This window comes from Phyllobates terribilis, unplaced genomic scaffold (genome assembly GCF_046119375.1).
Source record: "Phyllobates terribilis strain yellow unplaced genomic scaffold, ASM4611937v1 Scaffold_12__6_contigs__length_324123572, whole genome shotgun sequence".
Classification (NCBI taxonomy): domain Eukaryota; kingdom Metazoa; phylum Chordata; class Amphibia; order Anura; family Dendrobatidae; genus Phyllobates; species Phyllobates terribilis.
This window is the reverse complement of record NW_027362772.1, coordinates 6,275,857-6,288,615: the sequence shown is the minus strand read 5'-3', so window position 1 is coordinate 6,288,615 and position 12,759 is coordinate 6,275,857. Positions and strand designations below refer to the sequence as shown.

The 12,759-nt window shown below is 44.0% G+C and overlaps 1 pseudogene; it reads left to right on the top strand.

Moving 5' to 3' along the window:
- The window catches only part of LOC141171867 (uncharacterized), a 60,619-nt pseudogene that overhangs the window by 1,487 nt on the left and 46,373 nt on the right, over positions 1-12,759 (top strand).

Below are 12,759 nucleotides of genomic sequence, written 5' to 3'. Positions count from 1 at the left end.
ATCCAAATGACAGAGTACTTAGAATGTGCTGACAAGTTAGAAAATCACTATTATGATGGGCCTGTATGAGAAAGTGGAGGGTAATGATGCTGTTGCCTTCCTATAAACCTGATATCTAATTGGATGAACCTGCCTTCTCTCCCTTATGTGCTGCTGAATGTCCTCATATGGTCCCTACAAGACCAGGTCCAGTCTTGCTGGCCAAACTTCACATTTATGATTGACAACATTAAATGTGCAGTGAGGGCCAAGTGTGAATTTCTGTACAATAACAACAGAGTTTCCCTTTATCCTGACTTTTCAATATCTTTTAAAATCGAGTAACTAATATTTCTTCTTGAAACTCATCTGACAGAAAATATTGGCTCTTAGGATAGTTTAGATTGTCAAGAGCTACCGAGCCCCAGACTCTAATTACCCCAGAGAGGTTTCACCACTAGTTACTCATTGTTTACTGATGAAGACTGTTCAGTTTGATCATTTCAGTTGATGTGTTATTGTCTATACTCACAGTTTTTGACTACAGTAATTAGTGCCCAAAATACTCTGATTTAACCACTTCCCGCAGCCAGTCTTGTGTTCCTAATCAGGCCCCATTTTTTTGCATATCTGACGTGTGTCACTTTATGTGGTGTAAACTTTGGAATTCTTCTTAAATTATAACCGGAAATAAATGGACTTTATAAATTATTTTCTAACTTTTCTTGAATACGACAATACCCTATATACGGTTGTACGCTACTTTCTGGGCACATGGCAGGTTAAGATGGGAAGGAGCACCATTTAGCTATTTGACTGCTGATCTTGGTCTAATAGTTTGCAGATACAATGTATTGGGGTTACTGTTTGTGGTCACCTGGCAGCTCAAAACATGGCCACCACGAACAGGCTTGGCGCTATCTACTCCATTGTCAAGATCCGAGGGATTGCCTTGGTCAACACCTTATAACCCCTCAACATGGATCTGGACTTACACCGAAACCTCTAGGCTTGTACCACGGTGTTACATGCTGTTCTATGGTGTGAGATGGCAAGAAGAATAGTCAGATAGCCGGGTCAGAACCAGGAGGGCAGAGAAAATACAAAATCAGAAGACACAAGAGTAGTCAGTAAACGGGCCGAGGTCACAACAGGAACCAAATACACAAGCCGGGAGCTGAGCACAGAGGACTGAACCAGAGGAGAACAAGGCTGGATCTGGCAGCTTCCGGCAATATGCTTCCAGCTTTAGTAGGGCGTGGTGCTCTCCAGTTGGCTGAAGCAGGGAGCAGATTACTCCAGCTGGACAGCACACACACCCATACTGCCAGACTCTATGGTACTACTGGTCCCAGGAACCCTAATCTTAGTGGCTGGATAGAGTCTGTGAAACCCAGAGCTTCTGGTTCTGACGTCTCCTCCATCACCAACGCCACCTGCAGAATGAATAACGCGGCTCCAGATGACAGAAGCAGACGTCGCAGGAGCAGATCTCAGAGGAGATGAGACACACCATTTGTAGAAGCCCTAATATGAAAAAATAACAGTATACCAGAGCAGTAGAAATCCCCATAAAGTGACTCCATTTTGGAATTTTTAACCCTCCGTGAATTAATCTACAGGAGTAGTGATTATTTTGACTCCACAGCCACTTTCCGGAAATTAGCACGCAGTGGAGTTGGAGAGTAAAAATTACAAATATGTAATTTTATTGCCCAACACATAGTGCCCAGATTGTGCTGCAGGTCACACACACCGTGAATTAAGTGGGTACTTCTCACTATATTAATGCCAAATACATGGATGATAAATGTGGTTTGGGCACACTGCAAGGCTCAGAAGTGAGGGGGAGATTTGACTTTGGGAGAGTGGATTTTGCAGGATTGGTTGATGGAAGCCATGTTGCTTTTCAAGAGCCTTTGAGCCACTAATAATGTGAAAAACTCTGTTTTTCCACTGACAAATTATGGACCTGAGTGGGGACTTGTTTGTTGTGAGATGTGTAGAAGTTTTTATTGGTGTTATTTTCACCTACATAACATTGTGACTTTTATTCCATATTTGGGAGGCTGAATGAACAAACAGTTGAACACCACGTTCCACTGGTTCATGCTATGAGATCTTAAATTAGACTGAACTGTCATTGTCCTAGTCAATAATTAAATATTTTTACATAACTTGCCATTTTTACGACAATTTAAGTAGAAATGTTCAAAAATATTAATTTCAAGAATATTTTTCTCAAAATAATTGGTTTTATTCTTGGCAGATGACTGTACCAGGAGATCAGAGGGACAGGTGACATCTTCAATTTTCAAATCAGATGAGCTTGAGATCTCACAGGATACAATTGAAGTGAATGCCATTACTCCAGATTTACCATCATCCCTTCAAAGCAAAGATGTATCATCTGATCCTTTGAAACAAGTCCTGTCTTCTGATTCATTATCGACTACTAAGTAAAGTCAAAGTCACAAAATAAGAATTAAAAAACGAATTGCTCATAATAAAAAGAAGCCATTTTCATGTTCAGAATATGAAAATAGTTTTCCCGTCGAAAAGTCTTTTCTTAAACATCGAGACATTCACTCAGCTGATAATAGATTTTTTTGTTCCAAGTGTGGGAAATGTTTTAACCAGAAATCAGATCTTGTTATTCACCAGGGAACTCACACAGGGAAGAAGCCATTTTTATGTTCAGAATGTGGGAAATGTTTTACAGAGAAATCATATCTTGTTAGTCACCAGAGAATTCACACTGGAGAGAAGCGTTTTTCATGTTCAGAATGCGGGAAATGTTTTAACCGGAAATCAGATGTTGTTAAGCACCAGAGAATTCACACAGGGGAGAAGCCTTTTTCATGTTCAGAATGTGGAAAAAAATTTAACCAGAAATCACATTTTGTTAGTCACCAGAGAATTCACACTGGGGAGAAGCCTTTTTCATGTTCAGAATGTAGGAAATGTTTTACACAGAAATCACATTTTGTTAGTCACCAGAGAACCCACACAGGGGAGAAGCCTTTTTCATGTTCAGAATGTGGGAAATGTTTTACAGAGAAATCATCTCTTGTTACACATCAGAGAACTCACACAGGGGAGAAGCCATTTTCATGTTCAGAATGTGGGAAATGTTTTAACCAGAAATCAGATTTTGTTACACATCAGAGAACTCACACAGGGGAGACGCCATTTTCATGTTCAGAATGTGAGAAATGTTTTACAGATAAAAGAAATCTCATCACACATCAGAGAACTCACACAGGGGAGAAGGCTTTTTCATGTTCAGAATGTGGGAAACGTTTTACAAAGAAATCAAGTGTTATCAATCATCAGAGAACTCACATAGGGGAGAGGCCATTTTCCTGTCCAGAATGTGGAAAATGTTTTACAGAGAAGCCGAGTCTTATCAAACATCAGAGAATTCACACAGGGGAGAAGCCTTTTTCATGTTTAGACTGTGGGAAATGTTTTACAGAGAAGTCGAGTCTTATCAAACATCAGAGAACTCATATAGGGGAGAAGCCATTTTAATGTAAAATGGTTTGTGAAGAAATTATCTCTTCTTAGTCGCCATCGCAGACACACAAGGGAGAAGCCTTTTTTATATTCTTAATGTGGGAAATGTTTTACTTGGAAAGCCACACTTTTAGCAAGAAAAAATCTTGATAATAAGTGAGTGCGTCTTATAGATGCTAGGCAGCTTCCTGTGACCGAGGAGAACAATGAGACGCTGTCCTTCCAAATCACTGAGAAAATTTCTATTGTTTCTCCAGCCCCACACTTATCTGATTGGTGCAGAGCAGTAGAGGAAGGTACCGGGACCTGTACAGAGGATGATCTACTGAGTGAGCAGCTAAAGAACCTTCCACCCGACTAGCTAAATTAATTTTCAGGTCATGTAACACTGTTTTACATATCTTCAAAAGTTGTCAGGTTTAGTAATGAAATGAGCCATTTCTTAATGATATTGACCTCCTGCATTCAAAGCTGATAATAAAATTTTTTAGTTTCTATGAAATCAAAGAGTTTTCCTTTTACTGCTCCATATAATTAATACAACCTAGATCTGGATAGAGACTATCCAAGAAAACCACTTTAGAACAAGATAATAAAGAATAATAATTTTATTTAGACAAAGATTAGTTAAAAACCCTGTGCCATAACAGAAAAATGGCACGTAACAAGGTGATACAAGGAAGGATTATCAAGTGAGGCAATACAGGGAGCAGCGAATGTGCTTAATACTTGTATGGTTTAAGGTGCATTCAATAGTGCCTATCTCTATGTCAATTGAACAGTGATCACCATCAGTCCGGCATATAGATACCTGATCAAACCTGTGCAAGTAGTATTTGACAGCAAGAGATACAAGGCTAGTAAGAGGTATTACCCTCATTCCTTACCCATAGTCACAAGGCACCATCGCAACTGTCCGGTGCCTTGTGACTGTGGGTAAGGAATGAGGGTAATACCCCTTACTAGCCTTGTATCTCTTGATGTCAAATACTACTTGCACAGGTCTGATCAGGTATCTATATGTCGGACTGATGGTGATCACTGTTCAATTGACATAGAGATAGGCACTATTGAATGCACCTTAAACCATACAAGTATTAAGCACATTCGCCGCTCCCTGTATTGTCTCACTTGATAATCCTTCCTTGTATCACCTTGTTATGTGCCGTTTATCTTTTTTGACACATGGTTTTTAACTAATTTTATTGCTTGTCCATGGCCGCACCCCAACGAGGGATCCACCCTCCAAGGACAGGGAACCATCAGGCTTTAAAAGGGGACGGTTCCTTTCCCCATGTCAGTTGGTTTCCTGTCCTTGAATGGTGAGCCTCAGGAACGGCGGTTCCAGAAGATAGAATTTTTTTTTTTTTGTTTTGGGCTTTTTGCCTCTTTTCCCTTAAAAAGGGGGACATACCTGCAGGCCAGAGCAGCTGGATGCTGGCGACAGGATAAACGGTTGGCTGTGGGTGCGGGCCCCGTGGCTCCACACACCAAGGGTTGCTGCTCCCTGTCCCAGCGGAGGCTTGTGGTCTTTCATGATGATGGCCCGGCGATGCCATGCTTTGGTTGGTGTCTGCCGGGTGTCCGGGGCTGCACACACGTCTGGCCGGCCGGAAGAGGCAGGTCCAGGTGACAAGTGCACCGGACTTCCGGAGGCGGACCTATGACGTCACGCACGGCGGCGCTTTCTGATAGGCGGCCGCCGTGTTTCCGGTATGCACACGTCAGGGGGCTGTCCCCGATGACGAGTGCTCTGGTCATGTGACGCACCCGGACTTCCGGATTCAGGTCGGGAGGTGGGCTGCAGGGAGCCGAAGCACTTCCTGATAAAAGGCAGGAGAAGGGGATGGAGCAGTGCCTCAGTACTCCACTCTACTTCTGCCTGTGCCTTTGCTCCAGACAGCAAGCAGTGCTCCTTTCAGCAGCCATGAGTGGGACGGAGGCTCCAGCAGAAACGGGGTCTCAGAAGATGACGCACCGCAGCAGCAGTCATTCTTCCCACAAGACCTCCAGAGGAGAATAGTCACAAGACAAGGGTCCTCCCCTGGCTTCAGTACTTCTTCACATCTGATGGGTGAGAGAACTCCAAGAATGTCATTTATTGAATGGTTTTCCCTGTTTTTTCTCTTTTGTCCTTAGACTCAGAAAAAATCTGGGAAGTTAGCGGCTACATCTAAACCCTTGCTGTGTAGGCTCTGAGTGTGAGCTCCCGGTCACCTGGGCTAAGAAATTATGCAGAGCCTGTATAGAGCAGACCATTACGGAGGAGGCGCCAGGTTTTTCTTCCAGACTGCAGTCCCTAATTAGGTCGGAAGTTGAGAATACCTTTAAGACCTTTTCTCAGGGAAAACAGCCGACTTCTTCTAATGTGTCCCCCCCAGCCCTTAGAAGACTCAGATAGATCGGAAGGAGAGTGTGGGTCCTCGGGGGCTTCTTCAGCATCCTCTTCAGATGACGACTCCAGTAGATGCCACTGTTTCTCAGTTGAGGAAGTGGGTAATCTAATCAAAGCCATCCGATCCATAATGGGGATTGAGGAGGAGAAGGCGCAACCATCTAAGATGAATTTGATGTTCGGAAGGTTGGGGCAGAAAAACTGGCGCCTTTTCCTTCTGGATGAAATAATCCAGGCCCTGATAACCAGAGAGTGGAAAAAAACGGATAGGAAAGGTGCTCCTACAGCTTTCATGAAACCCAAGTATCCCTTTGAGGAAGCTTCTTGCTCCTCTTGGGATAAAGCACCCAAACTAGATGTAGCAGTGTTGAAAGCCTCAAGGAAATATTCTTTGCCATTCAAAGATATGGGTACGCTGAATGATCCCCTAGACAAAAAAGCTGACCAGTTCCTCAAGAATACCTGGGAGTCATCGGCAGGTGGACTGAGACCGGGTATTGCGGCCGTCTATACGACCAGATCCCTGATGTTCTGGCTAGACCAACTCGTTAGCCAGCTGAAAGACGGGGTTCCTAGGGAGGAAATCTTGGCCTCAGTCCCGGTCATACAAGGGGTTGCAGAGTTTCTAGCAGACGCCGCGTAGATTCCGTCGTTTTGGCAGCAAGATCCGCAGCCTCTTCCAATGCAGCCAAGAGGGCATTGTGGTTAAAGAATTGACCAGGTGACCTACAAACAAAAAATAAACAGCCTCCTTCCTTGTGAAGGGCAATATTTATTCGGAGCAGCCCTCGACGACATCCTGGAGAAGATGGGGGATAAGAAAAAAAAATTCCCGGATTTTTCTTATTTCTCCTTCAAGAAACCCTTGCGGACCAGAAGATACCCAAGGAACTATTCCAAGAAGAAAGACCAGTCCAGTTGGTCTGACCGAAAAAGGGGAGGAAGAGGTTTCATGTTTAAGGGGTCCTCCCGTGACTCCAAGAAGGTCTCCAAATGACGCTTTTCCCCTTGTGGGAGGTCAGCTCTCCCACTTCTTCCTAGCCTCGGTACGGATTTCCTCGAGCGACTGGATTCTAGACCTCATAAAATCAGGGCTGAAGCTGTGGTTTCCATATCTTCCTCCAACGAGGTTTCTCATCACTCCTCCCAGAGCATCGCAAGACGAACAACGGGCGCTGGAGAGCGAAATCCAAAGTCTCCTGGACAAAACAGTCCTAGTTCGGGTTCCGGCCCAGGAGGGTATTGCTCTTAAATAAATAATAATAATCTTTATTTTTACATAGCGCTAACATATTCCGCAGCGCTTTACATACATTATCGTCGCTGTCCCCATCGGGGCTCACAATCTAGATTCCCTATCAGTATGTCTTTGGAGTGGTAAAAGAAAAACAGACAGTTCTTTCAGAACTATCCTGAACTTAAAAAACCTGAACGATTATCTAGAAATCCTGACTTTTAAAATGGAGTCAATTGGGTCTGCAATAAAATTGCTCTTTCCAGGCAGCCACATGGCTGTCCTGGACTTAAAAGACGCATACTATCATATTCCCATATGCGTCCAGTCCCGGCAGTTCCTCCTGGTAGCAGTTCAGGTTGATTCTCAGATCAGGCACTTTCAGTATCAGGCCCTTCTGTTTGGCATAGCAATTGCCCCTCGAATTTTCACTAAGGTGATTTCGGAGCTATTGGCCCATCTTCGGGAAAACAGAATTCTGATTGTGCCATATCTGGACAATTTCCTGATAATCGGAAAGCCGGCTCAGCATTGTTCGGACCAGGTTCAACAAGTCCTCAAGATGTTGCAGAATCTGGGTTGGCTTATCAACCTGGACAAATCAAGACTGACTCCATCAACGTCTCAGATTTTTCTAGGACTTATATTGGACATACAAGAGTGTTGCCTTCCACCAGACAAAGTGAAGAAGATCCAGACTCTCGTATTGAAGGCCATAGAATCACTGACTGACTCTGAGGCGGGCCATGTCATACCGGGAGTACCTTGGGCTCAAGCCCATACCAGGACTCTACAAAGGGGTTCCTGATTCTCCAGAATGTCCCAATGTCAGAATCTGAAGGGCAAACTGACTCTACAACCAGCTACACTGCAATCTCTCCGCTGGTGGTTGGACGATTCAGTACTGTCCACAGGAGTCCCCTGGTGGTCCCCAGCTACAAAGGTGGTCACAACAGATGCTAGTCCTTCGGGATGGAGAGCCCACTTAGATCAGTAGATGCTTCAGGGGGGTTGGTCAAGTTCTCTAAAAACCAGTTCCTTCAACATGGAGTTGGTAGCTGTGGAAAAAGCTATATAGGGGTTTCTGCCAGCATTACAGGGCCAACACGTCAAGATCCTGTCTGACAGGTGTCGGTAGCATATATAAACCACCAGGGAGGGACCCGGTCCAAAACACTAATGGATGTAGCAGGACGAATCCTTCTTCTAGCAGAGACACATTTAGCCTCCATCTCTGCAGTACATACAGTGCATTGTGAAAGTATTTGGCCCCGTTGAACTTTTCTACCTTTTGCCACATTTCTGGCTTCAAACATAAAGATATAAAATTCTAATTTTTGGGGGAAAAATCAACAACAAGTGGGACACAATCGTGAAGTGGAATGAAATTTATTGGATATTTTAAACTTTTTTAACAAATTAAAAACTGAAAAGTGGGGCTTGCAATATTATTCGGCCCCTTTACTTTCAGTACAGCAAACTTACTCCAGAAGTTCAGTGAGGATCTCTGAATGATCCAATGTTGTCCTAAATGACTGGTAATGATAAATAGAATCCACCTGTGTGTAATCAAGTCTCCATATAAATGCACCTGCTCTGTGATAGTCTCAGGGTTCTGTTTCAAGACGAAGTTCGAAGTTGTGGCGAAGTTTAAAGCCGGATTTGGATACAAAAAGATTTCCCAAGTTTTAAACATCTCAAGGAGCACTGTGCAAGCGATCATATTAAAATGGAAGGAGACCACTGAAAATCTACCAAGACCCGGCCGTCCCTCTAAACTTTCATCTCGAACAAGGAGAAGACTGATCAGAGATGCAGCCAAAAGGCCCATGATCACTCTGGATGAACTGCAGAGATCTACAGCTGAGGTGGGAGAGTCTGTCCATAGGACAACAATCAGTCGTACACTGCACAAATCTGGCCTTTATGGAAGAGTGGCAAGAAGAAGCCATTTCTCAAAGATATCCATATAAAGTCTCTGAAGTTTGCCACAAGCCACCTGGGAGACACACCAAACACGTGGAATATGGTGCTCTGGTCAGATGAAACCAAAATCGAACTTTTTGGCTACAATGCAAAACGATATGTTTGGCGTAAAAGCAACACATCACCCTCAAAACACCATCCCCACTCTCAAACATGGTGGTGACAGCATCATGGTTTGGGCCTGCTTTTCTTCAGCAGGGAGAGGGAAGATGGTTAAAACTGATGGTAAGATGGACGGAGCCAAATACAGGACCATTCTGGAAGAAAACCTGTTGGAGTCTGCAAAACATCTGAGACTGGGACGGAGATTTCTCTTCCAACAAGACAATGATTCCAACCATAAAGCAAAATCTACAATGGAATGGTTCAAAAATAAACATATCCAGGTGTTAGAATGGCCAAGTCAAAGTCCAGACCTGAATCCAATCGAGAATCTGTGGAAAGAGCTGAAAACTGCTGTTCACAAACGCCCTCCATCCAACCTCAATGAGCTCGAGCTATTTTGAAAGGAAGAATTGGCAAGAATTTCCGCCTCTCGATGTGCAAAACTGATAGAGACATACCCCAAGCGACTTGCAGCTGTAATCGCAGCAAAAGGTGGCGCTACAAAGTATTAACTCAAGGGGGCTGAATAATATTGCACGCCCCACTTTTCAGTTTTTAATTTGTTAAAAAAGTTTAAAATATCCAATAAATTTCGTTACACTTCACGATTGTGTCCCACTTGTTGTTAATTCTTCCCATAAAGATTAGAATATTGTATCTTTATGTTTGAAGCCAGAAATGTGGCAAAAGGTAGAAAAGTTCAAGGCGGCCAAATACTTTCACAGTGCATTGTATAAGAGGGAAGGACAACAGCAAAGCAGATTTCCTCAGCTGAGTACACCTTCACCAGGGCGAGTGGGTCTTGAGTTAAGCAGTATTCCACCAGATTACAGTCATGTCCCCACCATAGGTCTATTTGGAGCCAGATCCAACCGAAAAAGTGGATAGCTTCTGCTCCCTGGATCCCAGGGATCGTCCATTTGCAGTAGATTCCCTACTGATCAATTGGGATTTCAGGCTAGCTTATGCCTTTCCCCCACTAATTCTGATACCGACAGTCCTCCGCAAAATTCGGGAAGACAGAGCATGGGTAATATTGATAGCCCCCTTCTGGCCAAGGAGGCCATGGTTTTTATGGCTCCAGCAGATGTCAGTCTCCGATCCCTGGGTCCTTCCGGATCTTCCAGACCTCCTCTCCCAGGGGCCAGTCCATCACCCGCAGGCAAACAGATTACACCTGACTGCCTGGAATTTGAAAGGGAGCTTCTGAGGAGTAGGGGGTTCTCTGCTGAGGTATCTTTGACTCTCCTCAAATCTAGAAAGCATGTAAATTCCAGGATTTATCACAGGACTTCACAGATCTGAAAGGGGAAGTCCCAATTAACTTAGTTTTGGAATTCCTACAGAAGGTGGTGGAGATGGGGATCTCAGTAAGCACTCTCAAAGTCCAGGTTTCAGCCTGGAGCTCTCTATAACTTCAACTTAGCAGGGGACCCTTGGGTTTCCCGTTTCATAAAAGCATGCGCAAGATCTAAACCTGTTCAGTCCATTAGCTCAGCCCCTTAGGATCTTAACCTGGTACTCTCAGCATTAATGGAATCCCCCTTTGAACACTTACAGGATGTTCAAATCAAAATCCTTTCCCTTAAGACAGTCCTCTTAGTAGCCCTGACCTCCACTCGGCGGATAGGAGACATTCAGGTCCTCTCAGCAGACCATCCCTTTACCCTGATTCGAGCTGATAGGGTAATCTTGAGATCTGACCCGGCATACCTCCCTAAGGTAGTCTCTACATCTCACCGGTCACAGGAGATTGTCCTGCAAACTTTCTGTAGTAGCCCCACCAACGATAAGGAACAAAAATTACATTCCTTAGATATTAAACGCTGTCTAGAAAGGTACCTAGAATCCACTAGCTCCTGGAGAAAGGATAGGTCCCTTTTTGTCTGCTTTCAGGGACAAATGAAGGGATGTAGGGCCTCCAAAGCCACACTAGCTCGTTGGGTTAGGGAGGCTATCAGTATGGCCTAATCTGCAAGCGGCAAAGAAGTGGAGAAGAATATCAAAGCTTATTCCACAAGGGCTGTGGCTACTACCTGGGCAGAAAGGTCAGGAGTATCTATTAATCAAATCTGTAGAGCGGCAATGTAGTCTTCTACATTCTATAAACACGAAAGACTGGATCTTTCTGGTGCTATCACCTTTGGAAGTAGGGTTCTACAGGCTGTGGTTCCTCCCTAATTCTACACTTCTCTGTAATTCTCTCGTAGGGGTGCTGTCATGGATGACCGATAAACACGTAATTACTAGTGTTGAGCGAGCACTAAAATGCTCGGGTGCACGAAGCTCGGGCCGGGCTCACCGTGATACTCGGGTGACGACCCGAGCAACGAGCCCAATGTTAGTCTATGGGAGACCCGAGCATTTTTGCGGCCGCACCCCCGGCAGTCTGTAGAAAGCCTAAAAAGTGCCCAAAACGATAGTGACAGTGCTCAAATGACATGGGGACAGCATGGGGATCGCCCCAGGAAGCATTTCTGACCCCCAGGTCACTGCTGTCAACAATGTGGTCAGAGGTATTAAGCCACTTTTAAGGGCTCACAATGAAACGTTCAAAAACTAAACTCAAACGGTTTTCCTGTGAAATATGTTAAGGAACATCCTTTCCAGGGTAAAGACTTGTGTATAAGGTAAAATAAATAACCAAAAACAAAAATACTCCTCCACAGCTTGGGCTATGTTCACAAGTAGCATTTTTTTAATGCGTTTTTGCACTTTTGTATTGCTTTCAACTGTGACAAATGCATTCACCGGGAAATGTCATTTTAACATTTTACAACCTTATCTGGCCATGTGCTGTGTGACACATGCATACAGTGCTGAAAAGACATGGGAACAGCATGGGGAAGACCCCTGGAAGCATCTCTGACACCCAGGTCACTGCTTAAAAGTGTGCCCATCAGAAGTGATCCTTGCGCATCAGAAGATGCAGACTTGCAACTATCCCCGTGCAAGTCCTTGTCCCACGGAAGTGTTCAATTGTACCTCCCCCATTCCTTGCAATGCAAGCGCAAATATGCAGCCAACCACCCACCCACCCGCAGGCTGCAATACTATACTGCTAGCTTTCACTTGAAATGGGGCCTTTTAGTTTGGAGGAGGCCGAAGATGGCCACTACCTCATGGCTACGTCAGCAGCGAGGTATCCATACTCAGTCCCCAGCCGCCACTATTTGTCCTGGGAACCTTCCCTACACTTTTCTTAGCCTGATTATTACCAAACATATAGAAGGATTGCAAACCCAAATCATCATCTCATATTTTATAATGCCATTTAAGGCCAAATCCAAGCAAGAGAGAACAAACTTTAAATCTAAATAAATGCTCAGACAAAATATACTTCAATCATTAAGTAAAATCATTACATTTTATTAATCAATCAAGATACCAAAAAACCAAAACATATCTATATGAACTCATAGACAAAGGACAATTAAAAAAAAGGCAACAGGTGTATGCAGCATTGGATATCAAAAGTAAGTAAGACACAAATAGAGGATATCAAATGAATAGATTCTATTGTAAGCACAGGGCACTGACT